The sequence below is a fragment of the Schistocerca cancellata genome, chromosome 2, assembly GCF_023864275.1.
Source record: "Schistocerca cancellata isolate TAMUIC-IGC-003103 chromosome 2, iqSchCanc2.1, whole genome shotgun sequence".
Classification (NCBI taxonomy): Eukaryota; Metazoa; Arthropoda; class Insecta; order Orthoptera; family Acrididae; genus Schistocerca; species Schistocerca cancellata.
This window is the reverse complement of record NC_064627.1, coordinates 553,362,905-553,376,651: the sequence shown is the minus strand read 5'-3', so window position 1 is coordinate 553,376,651 and position 13,747 is coordinate 553,362,905. Positions and strand designations below refer to the sequence as shown.

The following is a 13,747-nucleotide window of genomic DNA, read 5'->3' as shown; positions in this document are numbered from 1 at the left end:
AATATTGTAATCCCCAAATCCTCGAAAAATAAGTGAAAAATTCCAAATTAATAATACAAGTGTAGACCAGATGTGGCTTAAATTAAAAGAAATAGTATCGGCAGCAATTGAGAGATTTATACCAAATAAATTAACAAACGACGGAGCTGATCCTCCTTGGTACACAAAACGGGTTAGAACATTGTTGCAGAAACAACGAAACAAACATGCCAAATTTAAACAGACGCAAACTCCCCAAGATTGGCGATCTTTTACAGCAGCTCGAAATTTAGCGCGGACTTCAATGCGAGATGCTTACAGCAGTTTCCATAACGAAACTTTGTCTTGAAATCTGGCACAAAATCCAATGAGGTTCTGGTCGTATGTGAGTATGTTAGCTGCAAGAAACAATCATTGCCGTCTCTGCGAGATGGCAATGGAGATACTATCGAAGACAGTGCTGTCAAAGCAATTACTAAACACAGCCTTCCGATATGCCTTCACAAAAGAAGACGAAGTAAATATTCCAGAATTCGAATCGGGAACAGCTGCCAACATGAGTAACGTAGAAGTAGCGCGCCCCGTTAGCCGAGCAGTCTAACGCACGGCTTTCCAAAGCGGGAAAGAGCGCCTGGTCCCCGGCACGAATCCGCCCTGCGGACTTGTGTCGTGGTCCGGTGAGCCGGCTAGTCTGTGGATGATTTTTAGGCGGTTTTCCATCTGCCTTGACGAATGCGGGCTGGTTCCCCTTAGTCCGCCTTAGCTACACTTTGTCGGCGATTGCTGCGCAAACAAGATCTCCACGTACGCGTACACCACCATTACTTTATCACGCAAACATTGAGGTTACATTTGTCTGGTGTGAGACGTTCCCTTGGGAGGGAGGGAGGGGGGGGGGGGTCCACCGGGGGCCGAACCCCACAGTAACCCTGGGTTCGGTGTGGGGTGGCGGAGGGGTGAAGTGGACTGCTGTAGCCTGTTGTGGCTTTGTGGACCACTGTGGCTGCGGTGGGGACGGAGCCTCTCCGTCGTTTCTAGGTCCCCGGTTAACATACAACATACATACAAAGTAGAAGTAAATATCCTTGGAGTAGTGAAGCAACTTAAATCACTTAATAAAATAAAATCTTCTGGGCCAGACTGTATACCAATTAGGCTCCTTTCGGAATATGCTGATGCATTAGCTCCATACTTAACAATCATATACAACAGTTCGCTCGACGAAAGATCCATACCCGAAGACTGGAAAGTTGCACAGGTCACACCAATATTCAAGAAAGGTAGTAGGAGTAATCCACTAAATTACAGGCCCATATCGTTAACGCCGATGTGCAGCAGGATTTTGGAACATATACAGTGTTCGAACATTATGAATTACCTCGAAGAACATGGTCTATTGACACACAGTCGACATGGGTTTAGAAAACATCGTTCCTGTGAGACACAACTAGCTCTTTAGTCACATGAAGTGTTGAGTGCTATTGACAAGGGATTTCAGATCGATTCCGTATTTCTGGATTTCCGGAAGGCTTTTGTCACTGTACCACACAAGTGGCTCGTAGTGAAATTGTGTGCTTACGGATTATCGTCTCAGTTATGTGACTGGATTTGTGATTTCCTGTCAGAGAGGTCACAAAAAAATGGTTCAAATGACTCTGAGCACTTTGGGACTCAACATCTGAGGTCATTAGTCCCCTAGACCTTAGAACTACTTAAACCTAACTAACCTAAGGACATCACACACATCCATGCCCGAGGCAGGATTCGAACCTGCAACTGTAGCGTTCGTGCGGTTCCAGACTGAAGCGTCTATAACTGCTCGGCCACACCAGCCGGCAGAGAGGTCACAGTTCATAGTAATTGACGTAAAGTCAACGAGTAAAACAGAAGTAAATGATAATTAATTGAAACCCTTAGCTGCCGACAGGTGTTGATACACCTCTCTGAGGGCCGCTGAAAATGTGTGCCCCGACCGTGACTCGAACCCGGGATCACCTGCTTGCATGGCAGACGCTCTATCCGCTGAGCCACCGAGGCCACGGATGAATAGCGCCACTTCAGGGACTTATCCCTTGCACGCTTCCCGCGAGACCCACATTCCCAACTGTCCACAGTCTACGTACGTAATGCATCTAAAAATATTTGCCCATCCACTCATTACTCGCACACACTAAGGTGACGATTCCCGTAAGAGTTCGGGCAACCCGTGCGCATTCGCAGAGACTAAGGTCAGTGGCTGGGTAGCCTTTAACTATATATATGAAGACAGTAACTGTTCTCGAAAGAACAGATACCATTGTTGACCGTGCAGCTTCTCTAGAATAAATGATAATTAATTGAGACTCTCAGCTGCCGACAGGTGGTATTGATATACCTCAGATGGCTCAGATGGATAGAGCGTCTGCCATGTAAGCAAGAGACCCCGGGTTCGAGTCCCGGCACTCGGGGCACACACATTTTCAGCTGTCCCCATCGAGGTATATCAACAGCACCTGTCGGCAGCTGAGGGTTTCAATTATCATTCATTCTAGAGAAGCTGCACGGTCATCAGTGGTATCTGTTCTTTCTAGAACAGTTACTATCTTCATATATATATAACAGAACTGATTTCTGGCGTTCCCCAAGGTAGTGTTATAGGCCCTTTGCTGTTCCTTATCTATATAAACGATTTGGGAGACAATCTGAGCAACCATCTTCGGTTGTTTGCAGATGACGCTGTCGTTTATCGACTAATAAAGTCATCAGAAGATAAAAAAAAACTGCAAAACGATTTAGAAAAGATATCTGAATAGTGCGAAAAGTGACAGTTGACCCTAAATAACGAAAAGTGTGAGGTCATCCACATGAGTGCTAAAAGGAACTCGTTAAACTTCGGTTACACGATAAATCAGTCTAATCTAAAAGCCATGAATTCAACTAAATACCTTGATATTGCAATTACGAACAACTTAAATTGGAAAGAACACATAAATAATGTTGTGGGGAACGCTAACCAAAGACTGCGTTTTATTGGCAGGACACTTAGAAAATGTAACAGACCTACTAAAGAGACCGCCTACACTACGCTAGTCCGTCCTCTTTTAGAATATTGCTGCGCCGTGTGGGATCCTTACATGATAGGACTGACTGAATACATTGAAAAAGTTCAAAGAAAGACAGCACGTTTTGCATTATCGTGAAATATGGGAGAGAGTGTCATAGAAATAATACAGGATTTGGCTGGACATCATTAAAAGAAGGCGTTTTTCGTTGCGACGGAAACTTCTCACGAAATTCCAATCACCAACTTTCTCCTTCGAATGAGAAAATATTTTGTTGACACCGACCTACATAGGAAGGAACGATCACCACGGTAAAATAAGAGAAATCAGAGCTCGTACGGAAAGATATAAGTGTTCATTCTTTCCGCGCGCTATACGAGATTGGAATAATAGAGAATTGTGAAGATGGTTCGATGAACCCTCTGCCAGGCACTAAAATGTGATTTGTAGAGTATCCATGTAGATGTAGCTGTAGATGTATGCCGTATGGGAAGTCAAAAAAGACCTATAAGGGAGTGAAACCTCCCACTTTCACTAATTCGTTTACTTCAGTTCTCAAAAAGCCTATTCAGAAAGCCGATGCCCCTACACGAACGTAAGTTGATAGCAATAGTATTAATACCTGCATTTATAAGAGGAGTTACGACAGTGCTGTTACTACTTAACCTATAGCACACCTTAGAACATTAGAAAAGGTCATGGTTGCTGACACTGTAGAGCTTCCTGTACCTCAACAGGCAGACTATGGTAGACAGGCCAGCATGGCGTTGACGCTGCCACAAACATTCCTCTGAAGTCTTCTTCTAAACGGAAGCATTATCATCAGAAGAAGACTGGCAATAAACTATTAGGCCATGTACATAACATTCTACCTGACGGTTCTAGTGGTTGCGTTTTGGATGCAATGGAACACGAAGTCTATTTGAAGCAACTATCTGGCCTGACGACTAAGCCTCCAACCATCACTGGATCCCCACCTCGGCAGAGAGACAGCGTGCACGAAATACTCACTCGTAGAATGGCTCCCATAGTACAGTGGAACATCAGTGAGTCCAGGATGCATGTGTACGAACTGAAATTCCTAGCCAAGGAACGTCCTGTGCTTGTGTTTACAAGAAACACACTTTAAACTTACTGATGTTCCTGTGTTTCAAGGCTATAACCTCAACCATAAGGGTAACCTGACTGGCTAAAGGGTCAAGAGCGGGTTATATTTGTTTGTAAATAACACACATCAGTCCCCTGATCTATCAGTTGTTACTGACCTGCAAGCAGTGACAGCTAACATTCATAATTTTTTGGTCGAAGGATCACTATCGTCCACGCTTTTTTTGGGTATCACGCCAATTCAAGTAAATAAATAAATGTCGTGTGACTAGGGCCATCCGTCGGGTACACGTTCGCTGGCTGCAAGTCTTTCGATTTGACGCCAATTTGGCGACTTCTGCGTCGATGGCGATGGAATGATGATGATTAGCACAACCCAACACCCAGTCCCTGAGTGGAGAAAATCTCCGACCCAGCCGGGAATCGAACCAGGGCTCTTAGGATTGACATTCTGTCGCACTGACCACTCAGCTACTGGGGGCGGACACGCCAATTCAAGTGAAGGTTACGTATTTTTCAACGTGAAATTATGTTATAATTGGCAGTTTCATTAAATGTGGTACCATTTTACGCTGTTCCGGTGAAAGTTACGTATTTTTTAAGTAAAAAATGCAAAGCAATGCGACAGTTTCTGAGGCTGTCACAGATGTTGTACACTAACTCCCCCGACCTTTTCTCGTATGGGAGACTTGAAAGCCTTTGAAGCCACTCATTTCAGCGAAGCTGCTAGGATATTCTTGGCCATAGAGCTCTCTTCATGTTCTCCAGCCCTCTTACATCCTGCTCAGAGGGAAGTTACTGAAGAACGTTATTCCAGTGACCCCATCCAAGATCCACCTACCAGATGGAGTAATCGTTGACAGAAATCCGACAAGACGTATAATCAGCAGAGCAAACAGGACACCGCTCAGCAAGCTGGCTGTATTTGCACACCGAGGCAGCTTCCAGTATGGGGGACAACATCTCAGGTGTGACCCACAATGCCACCGGCTTATCCATCGCAAAGTCGTCAGATCTTCGTAGAGGAGGGCCTGTAGCTGATGAGTGCCACTCAGCAATCCTGGTCAAGCGTGACAGTTTAAGTTCTGTTCAACACTAGAAAGCCTCACTGCCATTCGAGTAGCTCGATACGTAGTCGGGGAGAGAAAGGCAATGCCATGGCGCCGGCAGCTGTGGCCGAGCGGTTCTAGGCACTTCAGTTTGGAACCGCTACGGTCGCAGGTTCGAATCCTGCCTCGGGCATGGATGTGTGTGATGTCCTTAGGTTACTTAGGTTTAAGTAGTTCTAAGTTCTAGGGGACTGATGACCTCAGATGTTAAATCCCTTAGTGCTCAGAGCCATTTGAACCATTTTTGAACAGTGCCATGGCAAACGTTCCTGGAGTCTATCAACTGCTTCACTTGCTCTACAAAAGTATGGAAAATCATCAGGAGGATTTCTGGTAAATGCGGTCGGTTATCTATAGCTGCGTGTTGAAGCAGGCATGTCTCCAAACAACGCCTGGAGACAGCGTCCAGCCAATGGCAGAGTGTATTGGGACGACTACTGCCACTGCCACTGCCAGCCAGGATCCAGCGTTCTGCTGCTACTGTGCAGTTGTAGAAAGGGATGAGTTGAACTTCAGACCCAACAATTTCGAGTCATACAATTGTCGTCTCTCCACGTGGGAGCTGAATTCGGTACCGAGGCTCGTGATATGCGTCCGGCATCGACTAAATCCAGTATAGCATTCTGCGAAACCTGCAAAAATGTCAAAGGGAATCCTCCTCGAAGGTTTTAATTCAATATGGACAGGATAATTTCCCACCTCGTGGAGAGAGGCAACAACTCGATATCTCTCCTAGGATCAGAAATGGACCGAAAGTGTGCAAATAGTTATAGGAGGTTGCGTTAACGAGTTGTGTTGGAAAGACTTTGGAATGAATGGTCAACCGTGCTCTGGTCTGCATATTAGAGACCAGCAACTTCTTACACCCTCAGTGTTGACTCAGGAGATGTCGATCCACTGTTGATATCCTGAACCTGCTAGAGGTAGCTATTCAGCAGGCTTTCCTAAATGGAGAGCATTTTGTGGGAATATTTTATGGCATCAATAACGCTTGCGGCACCCCTTGGAGCAATGGGACTATCGTGACCATCTACCCATAATTACTCGGTCCTTTTTATAAAAATTCTATTTTAGATACAAAGTTCGTGACGCACTGTCAGATATTTTTCAGCAGGAGATGTCGTTTCCCAGGAAAATGTTTTAAGTATTATCCTCTTTAACACGACCATAACCAGCATAACGTCTACGGTAAGGAGTCCTGTGAAATGTTCCTTATCTGTGGACAGTTTTGCAATTTTGCAACAGTAACTAGTCAATTAAAGCTTAGAGTGAAGATGTCGGAGGAATGGACTGCAAAGAGAGGTTTTATATTTTCTGCAATTAAGGGTGTGTGTTGATTTTAATCGTTGTCGTCGTATTTGTAATTTATCTGACTTGCATATGAAGGACACTCTTCTACATTTTAATGAACGGGTGATGTTTCCAGGCTTAATTTTTAACACAAAATTGCCGTGGTTACGACATCTACAGGACCTGACGGCAAAGACCCCGAAAGCGCTTAATATCTTAAGATGCCTTACACACAAGTCTTGGGAAGCGGATAAGATGCGTCCGCTCCAGTTTTTAGGGCTATTGTGAAATCGCGGCTAAATTATGGGTACACAGTGTGTACGTTAGCGAGACCTTGTTACTTGAAGTTCGTTGACACAATCCACAATGAGGGTATTAGGCTGGCCACGGCGCTTACAGGTTCAAATGACTCTGAGCACTATGTGACTTAACTTCTGAGGTCATCAGTCCCCTAGAACTTAGAGCCAGTTAAACCTAACTAACCTAAGGACATCAGACACATCCATGCCCGAGGCAGGATTCGAACCTGCGACCGTAGTGGTCGCGCAGTTCCAGACTGCAGCGCCTAGAACCGCTCGGCCACTCTGGCCGGCGCGCTTACAGGATCAGCCCCTTACTGGTCTCTGTCCTGAGGCTGGGGAACCGCCGAGCCTCAATTCACTGGCTTAGCATACTCATGCTCGTCCAGCTAAGGAACTCCTATTCTCAAATCGTCGATGAACAACGAGGTCCTTTGGAATCCGCATGAAGCATGTGCTGCAGTCAGTTGCTGTGGGGCAAGTACGCACCCATATCCAGCCTGAATGCAAAAGCTCAGAGTAACTTTAGATTTAGCGCAGTAAAAGAGGAGCTGCACTCCTGTATCTATTGACACAATATTTTACAAAATTTCCATCAGCACCCCAACTATATAGCTGTATTCGTAGATGGGTCTAAACAGGATAGAGTCCGTTGGATGCTGTGTTGTTCACCCTGATGGTGTCCTCAAGATCCATTTACTCGAGAATTCAGTGTGTTCTATGCATAACTATACACGATCTTGAGCGCACTGGAGCAGATGACTTGTGACTGCTGTATTCATCCTCTATTTCGACCAGCTGAGTGCCCTTAACACTTTAAAGTCTTGCAACCATCAGGATAAAGTAGACTAGAACACCCAGGAGGTCCTTCACCCCGTAAAAAGGTTAGGGGAGGATTTGTCTTTCTGCTGGGTATCAGGGTACGTGGGTATTAAAGTAAACGGAATGGCAGATGTAGCAGCCAAGGGGACTTTTTGCGATAGCCAGATTGTTCAGTGTGCCATCCCTCTATATGCTGCCACCTCATATTGAGGTACAAAGTTTGGTGTAGATGGAAGAAGTGTCGCTGGCAGTAACAGACAATAAACAGCGCCTAGTGAAGTCGACAGGTCGGCCGTGGCATCCCTCCTTCCAGACGCGCAGACGGTATGAGGGCCATCTCATTCATCTCCACATAGGATACAGTCCTATGAGCACGGCTTCTTGCTCTAGCGAGAAGACCCTCCAATGTGTGGTGGTGGTGGTGTACAGATCTCAGAGCGTCATATTTTAGTGGACTGCGTTTTATATTCAAACAAGAGGGCAGCGTCCAAAGTACCATCATATTTGTCCTTTATTTTATCTGGCAATGGCATGAATGTTGTACTGCTTTTAAGAATCTCTGCAATATCCATCTTGTTTTCTAAAATTGTAGGGAGAATTTTTGATGTTTTTTTAGGGTGTCAGGTTCACCCAAGATTTTCGTAAGTGATCAGCCAGTCACGGATTCTTTTATAATTATTTTAGCTTTCCTCTTCAAGGGGTTGGCCGCAATTATCCAAGGAAGCTGGCAGAGGCGTAGTGGAGCAACAGCTAGTTGACGGCCAGCAGGTGAGAGAGAGAGACTGGAATGTTGAGCACCGTGGGTCCTGGCAGTGTGGCTGCAGCATCGCAATGGTCAACACGAGGCTTGGCCGAGTTGTACATGGACATCACCTATTTGGGGACTGGTTGGTGTCAAGCAGAAGATGGTAGCCAACAGCCAGAGACGAGGAACGGTGGTGAGTTTAGTTACCGCCTTATTCTGCGGTGCATGAAGAATTCAAGTGCTGTGCTTTTGTGGTCCATATCTGTCAGTCAACTAACTGTTGCTCCACTACGTCTGTGCCAGCTTCCGTGGATAATTGCGGCCAACCCCTTGAAGAGGAAAGCTTTTGAAAATGTTGATTGGAATACTCTCATTCATATTCTTAAGGTGGCAGGGGTAAAAAAGAGGGAGCGAAAGGCTATTTACAATTTGTACAGAAACCAGATGGCAGTCGAGGGGCATGAAAGGGAAGCAGTGGTCGGGAAGGGAGTGACGCAAGGTTGTAGCCTATCCCCGATGTTATTCAATCTGTATATTGAGCAGGCAGTAAACAAAAGAAAAATTCGGATTAGAAATTAAAATCCATGGAGAAGAAATAAAAACTTCGAGGTTCGCCGATGACAATGTAATTCTGTCAGAGACAACAAATGAGCAGCTGAACGGAATGGACAGTGTCTTGAAAGGAGGATATAAGACGAACATCAACAAAAGCAAAACGAGGATAATGGAATGTAGCCGAATTAAATCGGGTGATGCTGCGGGGATTAGATTAGGAAATGAGCCGCTAAGAATAGTAAATGAGTTTTGCTATTTGGGGAGTAAAATAACTGATAATGGTCGAAATAGAGAGGATATAAAATGTAGAGTGGCAATGGCAAGGAAAGCGTTTCTGAAGGAGAGGAATTTGTTAACATCGAGTATAGATTTAAGTGTCAATAAGTAGTTTCTGAAAGTATTTGTATGGATTGTAGCCGTGTATGGAAGTGAAACGTGGACGATAAATTGTTTAGACAAGAAGAGAATAGAAGCTTTCGAAATGTGGTGCTACAGAAGAATGCTGAAGATTAGATGGGTAAGATCACATAACTAACGAGGAGGTACTGAACAGAATTGGGGAGAAGAGAAATTTGTGGCAAAACTTGACTAGTAGAAGGGATCGGTTGGTGCGACATATTCTAAGACATCAAGGGATCACCAATTTAGTATTGGAGGACAGCGTGGAGGGTAAAAACCGTAGAGGGAGACCAAGAGATGAATACACTAAACAGATTTAGAAGGATGTAGATTGCAGTAGGTACTGGGAGATGATGAAGCTTGCACAGGGTAGAGTTGCATGGAGAGCTGCATCAAACCAGTCTCAGGACTGAAGACCACAACAACAACAACATCTGTCAAAGAGCAGCTCATAGATTTTGTCAGAGTAAATTATCATGCGTGATGAAATCTGGTGGTGCCGTTTATAGCGTTTTCAAATACGGCAAAGCAGTTAAAGACGTATGGAGTGAAATTCTATATTGCACGTGTGGGCCTTGGTGCATTTAAGAGTGATATTTTATAGCATTGTAGTTATTGTACTCATGTGGAGGGTGTGATCCAGTCGTTGTATATAGCCACAAAATGTTTAATGCCGATGCCGTAACTTCAACTAAAGCCTGAGCTACATGTTTTAATTGACAGTTTTAGAACATCTGAACATATTTATGCTACTTCACATTTTTTGAGAGAGTTACTGCGTGGATGACCGTGAGTGAGTTAGGGAGAGATTGAATGTAGTTTTGTTGAGACTTACTCTTTCTTGTTTTACAGCATTTTAGAGATTTTATCCACATTAATTTTTACCAATTTTTTGTAAGGGCGCCAATAACCCCACCGTTGAGCTCCCATAATCCCCCTTCCTGCCCCTCCCATACAAAAAAGTTGTTTTATTTTAAACCCTCACATTAAATGATGTAGACCACTCGCCGAAACAGCGGGACAACCTGAATACTGCCACACACTGTCATATATTCGTTTGAATCAAGTTTAGTGATAATCTAATTCACTTAGTGGTGCCCTTTCGATCCTGTTTTACTTTCCTTTCTCTAATTGTTATTTCAACAGCTTTAGAGTATATTTGCCACCATATTACCAGGCGCTCAAAGTTCAGTGTTTAACCCTTTCAGATACGCCAGAGAGCTTATTTTCTTCAGCCGAATGTCGCAGTGTTAGGCTGCCATCTTCCATCGGCATTTACAAAGCAGTTTTATAACTGGTGTGTCGTAACATTTTGCTATATAGTCCTTTGGAGTCTATGCGACATTTTGGTCTATCCAATGGTGAGCACAGCATAAGGCTATGGAGCATAGTTGAACTGTTTGTTAACGAGTAACTCACAACAGTGCTACATTCCTAGTGGTGCTGATACAAAGCAGAGCAATGGCAACGATAAACAAAGCAAACATTGCATTATGTCTACAACAGCAGTTGCCGGAGATGACATTTCGTCAGATAGGATCCCAAGGAATTTCACTGAGTGAGAAAGAAGTGACAGATGAAACATTAGCGTTTCTGCAAGATGAGTCAGTGGAATGTGTGGCGTCATATACGCTCGACTGTGGGGACAATGTGCATCAGAAGTACAATGATGACGATACGTTCTGAAAAAGTGAAAATAATCTTGAAACAGGTGTCGAGCCATGTAGCTCATTGCCCTTGTCGAACAGGGAGACACAAATCCCATCTCCATTGAAACGTAGTAAAGGACAATCGTTGTCCAAGGAGCGGGTACTAAACATAATTGCATAGATGGAAGATCATCTGCAGCATAGTAAAACCAGATACGAACAGATTTCGAGTAAGTCCGCAGCAAGATGACCTTGTAGTGCATAAGAAGAACTATGGTAATTCAAAGAAGGACAAGACGTACTCATTACAAAAAACTGGTGGTTGCGCGTTTCAATGATGCTCGAAACAAATGATTCAAATGGCTCCGAGCACTATGGGACTTAACAGCTGTGGTCATCAATCCCCTAGAACTCAGAACTACTTAAACCTAACTAACTTAAGGACAACTCACACATCCATGCCCGAGGCAGAATTCGAACCTGCGACCGTAGCAGTCACGCGGTTCCGGACTGCGCGCCTAGAACCGTGAGACCACCGCGGCGATGCTCGAAACAATTTATAGTAAGTGTATGATAGTGACCTACCACGTTATGCACATCAAACTGCGCACGATATACAGGGTGGTCCATTGATCGTGACCAGGCCAAATATCTCACTAAATAAGCATCAAACGAAGAAACTACAAGGAACGAAACTTGTCTAGCTTGAAGGGGGAAACCAGATGGCGCTATGGTTGGCCCGTTAGATGGCGCTGCTATAGATCAAACACATATCAACTGCGTTTTTTTTAAAAATAGGAACCCCTATTTTTCTATTACATATTCGTGTAGTACGTAAAGAAATATGAATGTTTTAGTTGGCTGTAATAGTCACAAACATATGGCTCAAAATTTTAGACGAACCGTTGGTAACATGTAGGTTTTTTGAATTAAAATACAGAACGTAAGTACGTTTGAACATTTTATTTCGGTTGTTCCAATGTGATACATGTACCTTTGTGAACTTATCATTTCTGAGAACGCATGCTGTTACAGCGTGATTACCTGTAAATACCACATTAATGCAAGAAATGCTCAAAATGATGTCCGTCAACCTCATTTCATTTGGCAATACGTGTAATGACATTCCTCTCAACAGTGAGTAGTTCGCCTTCCGTAATGTTTGTACATGCATTGACAATGCGCTGACGCATGTTGTCAGGCTTTGTTGGTGGATCACGATAGCAAATATCCTTCAAACTTCCTCACAGAAAGAAATCCGGGGACGTTAGATCCAGTGAATGTGCGGGCCATGGTATGGTGCTTCGACGACCAATCCACCTGCCATGGAATATGCTATTCAATACCGCTTCAACCGCACGCGAGCTATGTGACGGACATCCATCATGTTGGAAGTAAATCGCCATGCAGTGAAACATCTTGTAGTAACATCCGTAGAACATTACGTGGGAAATTAACATACATTTCACCATTTGGATTGCCATCGATAAAGTGGGGGCCAATTATCCTTCCTCCCATAATGCCGCACCATACATTAACCCGCCAAGGTCGCTGATGTTCCACTTGTTGCAGCCATCGTGGATTTTCCGTTGCCCAGTAGTGCATATTTTGCCGGTTTACGTTACCGCTGTTGGTGAATGACGCTTCGTCGCTAAATAGAACGCGCGCAAAAAAATCTGTCATCGTCCCGTAATTTCTCTTGTGCCCAGTGGCAGAACTGATCGCGACATTCAAAGTCGTCGCCCTGCAATTCCTGGTGCATAAAATATGATACGGGTGCAATCGATGTTGATGTAGCATTCTCAACACCGACATTTTTGAGATTCCCTATTCTCGTGCAATTTGCCGCTACTGATGTACGAATTAGCCGCGACAGCAGCTAAAACACCTAATTGGGCATCATCATTTGTTGCAGGTCGTGGTTGACGTTTCACATGTGACTGAACACTTCCTGTTTTCTTGAATAACGTAACTATCCAGCGAACGGTCCGGACACTTTGATGATGTCGTCCAGGGTACCGAGCAGCATACATAGCACACGCCCTTTGGGCATTTTGATCACAACAGCCATATATCAACACGATATCGGCCTTTTCCGCAATTGGTAAACGGTCCATTTTAACACGGGTAATGTATCACGAAGCAAATACCGTCCACACTGACGGAATGTTAAGTGATACCACGTACTTATACGTTTGTGACTATTACAGCGCCATCTATCAGAAAGCGAAAAAAGTGGTCCAACTAAAACATTCATTTTTCTTTACGTGCTACACGAATATGTAATAAAAAATAAGGGTTCCTATTTTAAAAAACGCAGTTGATATCCGTTTGACCTATGGCAGCGCCATCTAGTGGCCCAACCATAGCGCAATCTGGTTTCCCCCTTCAAGCAAGCGAGTTTCGTTCTTTGTAGTTTTTTCGTTTGATGCTTATTTCGTGAGATATTTGGCCTGGTCACTATCAATGGACCACCCTGTAGATTACAGTGATTTCAAGGGAAACTGTGGATGGTTGCATAACTTGAAACAGTGCTACAGAATCGAAGACGTAAGGTAACGAAATTTCAAACAAAGCGTAAATTTGACGATGCAGAAAAACTACGGAATGGACCGAATTTTTTTTTAGATGAGCTGAACAAACTTATTCCAAGGTTCAGTAAGGAATCTGTTTTCAACTCCCACTATTCAGGATTCGAAGAGAAGTGCGTATGAAAGCAACCCAGGAAATGAGAGGTATCAAGAGAGAGCTA

At 44.1% G+C, this 13,747-nt stretch overlaps 1 non-coding gene across 1 annotated transcript; it reads right to left on the bottom strand.

The window, feature by feature from the left end:
- Positions 1-1,943: 1,943 nt before the first annotated feature.
- Trnaa-ugc (transfer RNA alanine (anticodon UGC)) lies at positions 1,944-2,016 on the bottom strand. The gene has a single exon. It is a non-coding gene; the product is annotated as a tRNA-Ala (tRNA).
- Positions 2,017-13,747: the final 11,731 nt, after the last annotated feature.